Genomic DNA, 12,387 nt, shown 5'->3' on the forward strand with positions numbered 1-12,387 from the left:
GGAGCGAGTTTGTATCGACGGAAGAAACTTTGCATCGCGGCGTGAAATTCAGTGTCTTAAAACTGAAGCAGGTAATGTGCTAAAGCCGGGGAACGAAAGAATGAATGTTGTACGTAACAATACGTAACATTTTTTATCTACGTCTGTAGAAATTGAAGAACTATGAATTTTTCTAAACTATCTTAATGATTTGATGTCAAAAAATTCTTTCCTTGTTATTTATAAGCTTCAACTTAATATTTTAAGATATCAAGAGACTGGCTTGTCGATTCGTATTAGTTACGACGGCGTGATAGAAATGCTCGTGACAACTTTTGCGGTCTCTCGCGGAGAAGACTCGCGTGCTAATTCGATAATTAGCGCGACAGCGCTCGCAAAAGTATCTCGCCCACGGTCCATCCACGGTGGTAGTGCCGTCAGGCTACGATTCGCCTCCATATTTATAAGTTTCATACCGCTGAACTCTCGATTGCGCCGTAATTGAAAACCTGCTGAATTAGCTATTAATTCCTCGCGGCCTAATTTATGCGAAACGACCTATAACTATTCATAGGAAGCGCTGATTCTTCGTTACTGTCCGCCGCGCCGCGGCCGTAGAGAACTGTGATTCGCGTTGCTCTTTCCTACGTGCGCGCGCGCCGTGTAGCACCGTGTAGTCGAATTTACATATCCGCGCGATCGATTATCATTGACGAAATCACACTGCCGCCACGTTCATCTTCGATTTTTACGTAAAACAATGTATATAAAATTTATTCGAAGTCGCAATAGTGACCATTTCACTCTTTTCGTATAGTAGTACTACGGATACATAAAATTGTTATCGAAAAAAATTGATTATTTTAAAACCTCTATGTAAAAAATAATTAATTTTCAAAATTATGTTAATTGCACATGTAATTTAATTAAAATTTAGTGAAATACGAGCAATTCTCGATGGTCATTTAAATATTTTAATGTATCTGAGAAAAAAATATATGGATTGACATCTAAATAAATTAACTATGCAAATACATTTTAAGAGAGCGTAGTACGCTAAGACGACAGAATATATTTTCCAGCCTGTGCAGATCTCCGAGACGGACACAAGCATTATAAACGTAAAACATGTGATAGTACATATGTCTGTCATTTGTTATAACCTGCTTTTGTCTTCACTTTTTAATTTACTTATTCAGGCTGCGCGGTTTGATGAATTGTAAGCAGATAAGAAAAGATGAAAAAGGGAAGATAATTGTACGAAGAAAAATGAGAATGATGAAATTATCGGTCGATTAAAAGAATAAATCTTACATTTTCTAAAAATCATCTCGAATGCAAATTTTTCTCACACATCACAAAAATCGCTTTGACATTGCGAATATTACGCAATTATATAAAATTGCAATATAAATAAGAAAAACCTAACGTTAATAATTAAGACGATATTACACGTTAGTAGGATTTACTTCCTCCGGTTTATAACATCAAAGATCTAAAACTCTTTGGCACTACTATATCTAATTAAGACGCCATTAGATAAGCAGATCCGAAAGATTAAGATTCGCGAAAGAATAAGACGAAGAGGCGAGCGAAGAGGAAAGAAGCAGAGAAAGAACTGAAACGAAGGTGAAGAAACGCGCATTGGAACTGTCGGGTAAAGTCACGGAGAAGAGGGTAGAGAGGTGGGAAGAAGGCAGACGAAAGAAAATCACGCGTGGTTCGTCATAAGAGGAATTCCTTTGGCGATACTGGAACCTCTCTCTCTTGCTCTCTCTCTCTGCACCTTTTTCTTTTTTCCTACTCTCTCCGTTCCATCTGTCCCGTCTCCCCTGGCCCAGAGAGACCCCGTGCTTTTTTACTGGTTTATGGGATTTTTTTCACGCGGACCGCCGAGTCGTACATCAGAGAGGGCTGACTGTGAATCTCCTCTTTTCTCTCTTCCTCCGATACGTTCGGACTCTCATGCGCGTTCCGTCGAGAAAGTAGGAGAAAGAGAGAAAAAAAGAAAGAGAAAGAGAGAGAAAGAACGGGGAAAGGGGGAGAAACAATAAAAAAGAGCAAGTGCCTGCCGCCATAAAAACAACTGAAAGTATTAAAAACTTTAGGGCTTTTACTGCCGAGCTGCCTCGGAGAAGCACGGTCGGATATATGCGCGAGAAGTCAACGACAACGATCACGATGCACCAAGATGTTTCGCGGCGACGATACTCGCGCAATTAAAATTGTTAAACATTCAAGTTTAATATTAAAAACGCGCGTGCATGAATAGTAAAATTATCACTGTTGAGTTAAGTCGATTGCTTTCCATCTTTCGTTTCGAACAGCATGAGACACGAGTTTACATTCTTTTTTATGTTTTAATTAGAGACTGTTAAATTATATTTTATTAAATATAAGCGAACGTATTTTAAAGTATGTTCCACGGTGATATCATCGTAATTAACACCATACGTGTATTTGCATCGCAGATAACAAAGCCACGTGCGAGTAAAATTGAATATATTACTCGCGCGAGTGTAAGCGTTATTAAAAGCACAGAAGATTATATCGTGCCCTGCGTTTTCATCGACATATCACGTGTCACGTCTTCAAGTTTCGCTGCCATACCGCGGCGGCGTATGGTCTTAATTAGCATCGTATATATTTATATCAGATAAATGAGATAAAAATCTACGTGCAATTAAATGCTTAAAAATTTGACACTATTCGCGCGAGTATACTTAACAGCGATGACTGAAGATTTCGCACGTAATTAACAAAATTAGCATATATAGTTATATCGAAGATGATGAACAATAAAAGAAGTGTAGAAATGAATCGAGTTTCAGTAGAAATATTGCAAACAAAAGCAGATGATAATCTGGCGCGGCGCGGAGCGGCGAACCGTGGAAGAAAAAGAAGACAGGCCGGGAGGCAGGAGGACGGCCGACCCTCGTAAAATTATCGTACTTTAATAAAACGTGTCGTGCAAAACGCGAGGATAACGAGAAAATATAGGGTTCGAAAGACTCGTGAAATTTATAGAGCGATCGCCGCGCTGGCGCGCCGGAGGAGGAATCGCTTTTTGGAGTCGCGCCGTTCGGTTCGGTCGACTCTCCCAAGTTGGCCCGTTCTCGGCTATGCAGCTACAATAAGATCCCGAATAAATCAGCTGGATGTTCGTGTCTCGAGCGGACTCGGTAGCTCAGCGGATAAAGATTCGTCGCGCTGTAAAAGAACCTTTAGCGATTCCGTGGAGAAAATCGCGCAGCGAAAAGTCGGGGAACTTTGAACGTGGCAACAGGTGTCCCATGGAATATGCGTTACGGTCCAAGTTGGAAGTCGCAATCATCTAAGGAATACCGAAGAAAATCACATTCGATAGAGATGCATGAATCTCTTGACAGTCAAAGTCTTTTGGATCGATGGCTTTACTTCCGATATTATAAAATAGATGTCATGTTAACATTTAATTTAATTGTTTTCCGATTATAGTCTGAATTGATCGATATGTCTGAATAATCCGAGTATAATATAATAAATAAACGCCAGCGTCAACTATAGCACAGAAAACCATGCATGGTACATTTTAATTGGAATCGCAGGTACAATAATATATAAGCAATTTGCTGTGACTAAAAACAAGTTAAAACATTCTTTTTTTTTTTTTAATTTGCCTTTAACATAATTTTTCAGACGAGACGTATGCGAACTCAGTCATTTTCTCGCGCGGATTGCGTCTCGTGTTGTTCGCAAGCAGTCTCAGCGAAGTTCTTTTTCGGCTCAAAGCAAAATCTCTTAGTTCAAACAGCGGCTAATTCAGCAAATTAAGATAGCACGACAAGGAAAGTAGCGAGCGAGAGAAAAAGAAGGAAGCAGCGGAGCACCAGTTTAGTAGCAAGTGTTGTAAATTCTCGATTCTTTAATCTCGGTAAACCTCCAGCGTTCCTATCATTCCCCGACCGTCCCCCGGAGACCTGACCCACGGTCTAACGAAAGATCGCGGTACTCCTCGAGGGCGTCTTGCGCGCGCGCGCACACACACACACACACACACACACGGCGCGTCGGGGGAGAGCCTCCGAGCAGTAAATCTCGCGGACAAACAATCATAATTTTCGAAGAGCTAACAAAAAGCAAGAGACTCTTTAAAGGGAGCCGATGCCAGGCAACATGAAATGCGGCCGCCTCCGCTTCTCCAATTGTTTCGTGGTTTTCTTCCCCTTCCTCTCGAGTTCTCCTCGTTCGCATTTCTTCGTTCAACTCGACCCTTTTCTTCCCTTCCTCTCTTATTTTCACCGTTCCTATACCCTACAACGTATATCAACGTACACGATTCCTCGGTTGTCCTCTGTTCTCTCCTCTTTCTCCTTTTTTCCTCTTTCTTCTTCGTCTTTCCTGATTTCTTCATTTCTTCCTTGCGGTATTCTCCTTCCTTCGTTACGTCTGCCACATCTTCTTGGTTTCTTTATCTCCGTTTTTATTCGCTTTTCTCTTGATTTTTCGATTAAATTGTCACAATTCTCTCATCGTTTTATATCACGTTTCCTCGCTCTTTAACATTTTGATTTATAAATTTTTAACGGATTTTTTCTTAAAAATGTTTATTTTTTGTATAATGTAAAAATCTATTCTTTTGTTCTTAAGATGCGCTCTTTCTTATTTTTTAAATGTTATAACGTTTAATAATTAATCGGAATAATTATTAAAAATTAAAAAAGACCTTTTCTACAAAGCGATTATGATGCGATATAGCATAAGAGACGTAAAATATTGCATGTTTGATTAGCATTCACGTATAACAAGATATATGTTAATCATATCGTAAAAAAGAGTATTACGACAGAATGCACTTATATTGTATACATAGATCAAATAAATATATTATATTTTCATTGCGACAGCTAAATCCAAACATTCCATGTGTTTATAGAACAGCGTAAAACCACGATAAAAATCAGATACTGTATATAGAATGGGCGTAGAGAGAAACGGCGGTAATTTCCGCGAGAAAAAATAAAAACGGGAGTAAGGAAGTGACATAATCTCGCTCAAGAACCTTCCTGTCGGGAGATTGAGGTCGAATTCCGGGAGGTCGACGTTCGTCGGAATGATAATAATTTTCGAGTAGCGACTGTTATTCGACTACAGACGATTTAATATCGACGCGTTAACGTAAAATACGATGTTAGGGATATAATTGCGGCAGAGAAAATCGACAACCGAATCATAATACGAAATGCAATGAAACAGAAACAGTATCAATATTTAGACAATTTGTCGTGTGGCAATAATTTCTGCCTAATCGATTTGCATTCGAACGTAAAATGCGCGTTGTCACACTTCAGTGAGTTTTTTAAGTGAATTTTTGTGCGACAAACCCCGCGAAATCGTCAGAAACAATTCTACGAGCTAATTTCGTTTTCTCGAGACGCGCTTCAGAGAACATGGAAAGCTCGTGGAGCTCAATCGGGACAAGGAAGCTGCCAACTTCTTTACAGCTTGTCGTGCAGCAACCCATCACTGCTGTGCGGCATAATTTAAGTACATTGTCGTTGTTTCGGCCAAGAAAAGTTTATGGACGACGCTTATTGGGTATAAGCGACATAAATAGCAGGAATGCGGAAAATAACGAGATTTGCGAAATGTTCACGCCAGTAGAAGCAACTTCGTTCATTTGTTTCAACATGGAATAAGATACGAAATAAGTTGACAACTATGGTTAGTGTATACATTGATAGTTTCACAAGAGACAAACTGCTGATTCGTTCAAACTTTATACAGTAATTCAATGTATGTTTTAAATGATATTTTTGTGTGTAGATTGTTAAAAAAAAAAACACAAAAGATTTTAAGAAAGATCAATATTATCATCCAAAAGATTAAATAGAAATTAAATAGATCAATACACTAATTCAATAAATAAAGAAATTAATTGTACACGCATCTTTTTTGTAAATAATTTTACACAAAAATGCTAATTTTACTACAACGCGTTTCGATCGGAATACTGATATTTAATAAAATGAAAACTTTTTTCCTTTATACAAAATTATCTCGGAACTGTACACATCAGAATTTTGCAGCAGTTTCTTCCACTCCTCGAATTAACGCAGTAAGACATCGATTAATTGCTTGTAAGAACCAGACTTTACCTCTCGCTCTCTAGTTGGTATCTCCGTTCCTGCCGCGAATCACTCCCGTCAACATCACCATAGTTCTGACGTGCGTTTCGACGATGAGATTCGCGAACCAGTTATCGCGATTATCCACACTAATTCACCCTCGACTATCGGCTCCAGAGTTCGCTCACTTAGAAAACGTGACAATTCAATGTCGTTCGCGCACCAAACTCGCGAAATCTCTGCGATCACTCACCCCGAACTATCCAGATTCGAGTCTTCGAGACTATCTTCTTGTTACGATCAATTCTTGTTACGAGGCTCTCGAAGACTTTTTCGGGGAGTCCTGATTCGCGAGGAATACGAAACACGCGCCAGATTTCTTCCTCCTCAAAATCTCCCACTGAGATCACTTCCACCCTCATCGAACACTTCCCGTGCCACCCTGAACACCGCCACTTGAGATCCTCGAATTCTGGGCAGCATTCAACCGATCATTCGACATTCTCGATCGATTCCTCATAATCTTGTCAACCCGAACGATTACCCATCCTTCCAACCAACCACCATTGATTTTTGTCCTGGCGGCCAAATTTCATGGTGCACTTATTTTAGATTTAATTTGTTGATCTAAGATTATCACAAACTTAAATTAGAATGCCTATTTCGTCATGATGTGAAAGGAGGATTGTTCTCTCAAGAGGTCGCGAAAGGTGACAGTTTTGTAGTAACGGCACTACGTAGACTTAATCAAGGTCCCCTATTAAATATTCACCAGAATTAGTGACAAGTGCGTCGTTTCCTGTTTGTCCGCGTTATCGCGATACTCCCAAAACTGTCGACGAATCCTCGTTGTTTCGAGACGACACGCGCGGGTTCTCCACTCGTGAAACTCGGTACCCGTGTGTCTTCGATTCTCGAGGCTGTCTAAGCACCCGCGACGAAAAGGGAGGCATGCGTTCGCGCGAGCGCGCGCGCGCGCGCGTTTGCTCAAGAGGGGGAAAAAGTGGGGGTGGTCTTCCAAACTCCGCGTTCGAAGAGGGCGGTTCGTTTCGCGTCTTCTTCAAGCTCGCGGAAATTCGCTCGCCACGCGCTTCTACCACCACTCTTGACGGCAGAAGAGGGTCGCCACCCTCGCAATGATAACAACTGTTTCGTCGCCTCCAGAATCTTAGGGTGGTTCTCCAGCGAGCCCAGAATATCAGACGGGAGAGTGCGCGTGGCTCGACTGGCGCGAGATGACTGAACCCCTCCAAAGGGTGAGAGACAGAGACGGTGGAGAGGGGAGGAATAGGGGGAAAGAGAGGGAACGCGCTGTTCTTCCCCTGGCCCCTCTTTCACCGACAGAGAAAGACCGCGGACTTCGGGGGCCCCCACCAATCTACCATCCATAGGTTGCCCCACCCCGTCGAGAGCAGTGACGCGTCGCATTCTCCCCGCCTTCGCCCGTCGTTCCACCGCCTCCCACCCCCGACAGTGCACGTCGCTGCCTCTTTCCCGTCGGCCCCCGACGTCGTCGCGGTACCACCACACGGCTACGATGACGATGACGGGGGCAAAGAGACGGAGTTCTGCCACCGCCGAGCAACTCCTTCCTCTTCTTCCGTTCTTTGGCCGCTGTCGCACGCATTCGTCCACCGGCTGGCGAACCGCACGCACCTCTCTGTACGTTGCCGCTGAGATGCTCCTGCACGCGCGAGTATAGCTGGGTGGTCTCGTGGGAGAGTAGTTTCGCGAAAAATGTTAACCTTTTACCCTTTCGTTAACGAACTGATTAATAAAATTATTTCGGAATAGTGAATAAATTAATTCCATTGTCATGAGAGAATAATGTATGGCACATGACGACGTAAATTACTGTTGTATCATTCTTAATAACTGTCTCTTAAATTTATTTTCGGCAACAAAAGAATTAGCTCAACGTTTCCCAATTTTCTCCCCAATATAACATGATTCTAAAACAAATTTATTTGTGACGATATCATTTTAGCACTCTTTGCTTATATTGTAAGATTTCTTTGTACGTCTCGCGCTAAACAATGTTCAACATTACAATTTCGTTATATGACGAAAAGCAGTGATACAGAAAGAGACAAAACTACTAACTCAATACAATCATCACGATTCGCGAACAGCAAGAGACGAATACAATTTCGGAGTGCATTAATTTTCCACCCTTGTGTAGAATCACCCCGGCATAGGAAGATTCCGTCGACCAATGACGTCACTCGAGTGCCCTCGAAGGACACTCCTACTTTTTACCCCCGCAAAGGTTTTTACAATGCTGTCGATGCTTATCGCCGATGCGTTACGCAGGGCCCGCAGGGGTGACGATTATTCGGGGTTTCTATGGACGTCGCTAATTGAGAGAAAACGAGGGATGCTATGGCGTCGCAGAAATTGGGTACGATCAAAGAATTTTGAAGGAGAACAATAATTAGTTTTCTAAATCTCTAAGCCTGAATCTCTCGAAACTTTTAAGATCTTATCATACCTTACAGCAGTTAACATTATTATGATATATATATATATATATATATATATATATATATATATGTAATATTATAGAGTCTATTTTCAGTATTACATTATTATGACTATGCATTGATTCGTTAAATAAAGAAAGTTGTTTTATTTAACAAATCCTTCAAAGAGATAGTGAGAAAATATTAGAAAGAAATCGTCAAACACATTCGGTAAACAGATAAATAAGTGTCCATTTGAGACAAGATAATATAATAAAATCCTTGAGTTTTCGTCGGTACGTGTTGACACAGCGAAACGAAATAATTAATTCCTGTACGTTTAATTACTATTCTATCATGCTTAACGGTTTGTAGATCGCTTTTAATTACTGTTCGTTCATCGCGCGAGTTTCTTTCGTCAGCTTACGGAGCAATTATTTCATCGACAGAGACTTCCTGTTCGAACTCAGCGGGCGGATTGATGGGACCGCATTAGCTAATTAGAATCTCTCGCATTCGCGATAAACCAGAATCATGTTGTTATTTTAACGAAAAGACAAAAAAAATAGAGATTTATGAGAAACGGAACGCCGACCAGATAATCGAGGATTTTTGCCCGCAGCCACGATGACCGTTAGAAAGATCTTTTTAGATTGCAAATTTGGATCTCCTTTTTTTACGGTCATTATCTGTAACGATCTTCATTAAAACGTTCCACAAGCGGTCGATTATTACACAGGAAACACTGTGAAGAAATGCGCAACTATTAGTTTAATTTTCTAACGCCTCGCACGTGAGTTCGATGTCTCGGTGTTCAGAAATCGCGACGACTTTTTATCGCGAGCTTTCGATGCCATCGAGCTGGCTCTAATGAATCTCATTGATTCAATAAACGAGTGTATTATCGCCGAGTACGATGGTTGGTTCTAATGGGATTTTAACCCTGCACTGCATGATTTGTTGTTTTGGCGGTGTGGTCTTATTTTCGTTAGATCTAAAATAGACACACTTGGAAGCTTTGCTTACAAAGTCTCGTTTCTACGGCAAATAATGTGAAAATAAATTCCGATTAGTAAAACAAAATGCTTTCTGCAATTTGTACGAATAACAAATAAAAAAATATTTCGAAACGTCTTACGAGGTGTCTTCCGTCATCAGTCGAACAAACTCACGCGCTGGAAGAGAAAGATCGGAAGCGGAGCAGTGACGGCCACGTGTAGCGCCGGCGAACAAAACATTAGCAGCGCGAGTGTCGACGAGGGAGCATGGGCATGGAGGGAAGGCGAGTCGAGTCGAGGTAAGGCGAGGTGAGGCGGATGTAGTGCTGAAAGACAGCGGGGTCGTTACTTAATTCCATGCGTTCGCTTAAATAGAACGACTTAGACTTAAGGTAGTCTGCAAAAATGAAGAAACACGCCGTTGTAGGAGAACCGGCGACTCGTTCGTATACGCGTACATGCGTTCCGCGAGAGAGAAAGATAGAAGGGGAGAGCGTAAAGGTGCGCTCACGCGCGCGCACGGATCCCGCGACGTCGGGGGTGCCTACTGGTTTTGATATACGAGCACACTAATACACGCATCGAACGGCGTTACACGCGTGAGTCATATCGAAAACCAGTCTGGCCGAGAGACGCACACGCAGACACGCACACCGGCGAAACAGGCGGCGCGGAGCGGCGGGAACGGCGAGAGGAGCCTTTGAATATTTCAGGCGTGCTCGCGAGGCGCGTGCGTGTGTGCCGTTACGAAGGCGTGTGAGTAATCCCACCAGTGTACTCCTCGATCCGGGGACACGCACGTGAGATTAAAATCCGCGGATCGTGTATGCGTGCGTGTGTGCCCGATGCCGGTTATTAACGCGCGCATCAGTGTGCGTTGCGCGCCGACTGGATTTGTTATCCGGTTTCGCGAAATTGTTTTCTGAATCCAGGTGACGATCGATGATCGTGGGGGGAACTGTCTCGTGACAGTTTCGATCACGCAACTCGTAAGAGTATCTACTTTTCCGTAATTTCGAAGGTCGTACCCCAAAGAAGGTGCCTAAGATGACCATGACATTTCGAAAGAGCGTTTAGTATCCCGAACTTTAATAGTAGTATAACTGCAAGAATTAAGAGAAACGGAGAAAAGAGAATAGCACGATCATACTACGTATATCATCGTGATATTATATTTTAATTTAAGCCCTGACATCGTTTACGAAAGCATATTTCCATGTCATAACATCAAGCCAATATCCAACGTCATAGAGAAAGTTATTTGGTTCTCTATGCTCCTTCGTCCGAGACCAAGTCGGTAAATAATACGCTACCGTGGGATGCGATTTTCGCAGGCGTGATTATTGATCGATGTGATCGTGACCGCCGATGCGGATTTCTCCATTTGTTTAAGGAGAATAGCGAGCGTGATTGCTTTGACGAATGATGGAAGGTAATACGCGAGTAATTTGGTTTTACTGCGAGAGCGGACGAAATTGCATGTGCAGGCCGGAATATAAGATCGCGCAATGCACCAAAAAAATGCGAGAGACATATTAAATGTATGAAATCTTGACGTAAACAAAAGTGAATTTATACATTTCCAAATCGTGCCAAGAAAATATCGTTATTAACACGATGCTTAATTTAGTTACAAAATTAATTGCCATATTTTTGCACATATGTCTATACGAGTCTTGATAAAGATAAACGTGGGCGAACCTTGCATGACTTTTTGAAAGACAAATTCTTAAAAGTGACAAAAATCATTGGCGAATCAATGCGCCTGCAGAGATTGACAATGCGAGCGAGACAACGCAACGCCAGCGGAGCGAGCGCGGCTGAAGCACGAAGACGAGCAGCGTATCCACCCACGACGTGGCGCACCGTAACGAGGCTACAGTCCATTAAGTGCGTGCGGCTATTATGGCTAATGCATTACGAAGCAATAAAAAACGGGAACTATAGCGCAGTGCTCTGCCGCTTGCGCCCGCGCCCGCGCTCGCGCACACTCTCGAGAACCGGACCACATTCCATGTCGGACGAGTACGAACGCCGCTTCTCGATGCATTGCTCGGAGTACAACGCTCGTAGATACGCCGACGACACGCGCACCACCGCAAAACGCATCCTGCAGACCCGCCATACTCGCGACGTTCAGTCGCGACGTTCCGTCCGATTTACACGGTGTTTTATGCGCTATCCGAAACACACCTTAATGTTCATTACCTGAAAAAGTCTGTTGCACTTAGAAAAATGAGCTACATTTCAATATTTCTGTTTAGATTTTAATTCCGTCATTAAAGTGCATTGTACCTTTAAATTTTTAATTATCTCGATTTTTTTTAGAACTTTTGAAATAAGAAATTGATGAAAGAAAACAGACTGTTAAAAATGATTTGTCAAGATGACATCTGGTTTACCTAGCAACCCTATAAATGAGAAGAGACGGGTTGGGGGAAAGAATGTAAACGCGGAAAGAATACAACGCGGAGTACGGTAAAAAAGACGAATGGCAACCCTTTTCCCTTTCCTGTCCCTCGCACGGAACCACGGAAACTACCTTAGAAATTCGACGCTAAAAATATTCGTCTTATGGAGTTTCTCCGGTTTTTTTTGACCGCGCTGCTCCCTACTCCCCGACTCTCTTTTTTGTTTTCCTACCCTCGGGAGACGCGCATCAACCATATGGCCCGCGAGGGAGAGATAAAAAATTCATATTTTCACTGGAAGGGCTAAGACTGAGCGGTATTTTTAAACTTTGGGGAGTGCTATGAGAGAGCATTCAACTTTGGTTCGTCTGCCGGATTCTTCAAATTTCCGTAAATCCTTTCATCGGTTATCAAATATCAAGACGGAAAA

At 42.3% G+C, this 12,387-nt stretch overlaps 1 protein-coding gene across 3 annotated transcripts in view; it reads right to left on the reverse strand.

The window, feature by feature from the left end:
- LOC143896314 (zinc finger protein castor homolog 1) overlaps nucleotides 1–12,387 on the reverse strand; it is a 171,321-nt gene that overhangs the window by 71,484 nt on the left and 87,450 nt on the right. Inside the window, exon 1 of one of the 3 annotated variants that reach the window (XM_077404095.1) lies at nucleotides 6,117–7,315. The exons of the other annotated variants lie outside the window; for them this stretch is intronic. The gene's annotated coding sequence lies outside the window, so the exon portion shown is untranslated. Of the gene's footprint in view, nucleotides 1–6,116; nucleotides 7,316–12,387 lie in introns of those variants that run through there. 3 annotated transcript variants of the gene reach the window in all.

The sequence above is a fragment of the Temnothorax americanus genome, unplaced genomic scaffold (genome assembly GCF_048541705.1).
Source record: "Temnothorax americanus isolate GAGA-0224 unplaced genomic scaffold, ASM4854170v1 Scaffold18, whole genome shotgun sequence".
Lineage (NCBI taxonomy): Eukaryota > Metazoa > Arthropoda > Insecta > Hymenoptera > Formicidae > Temnothorax > Temnothorax americanus.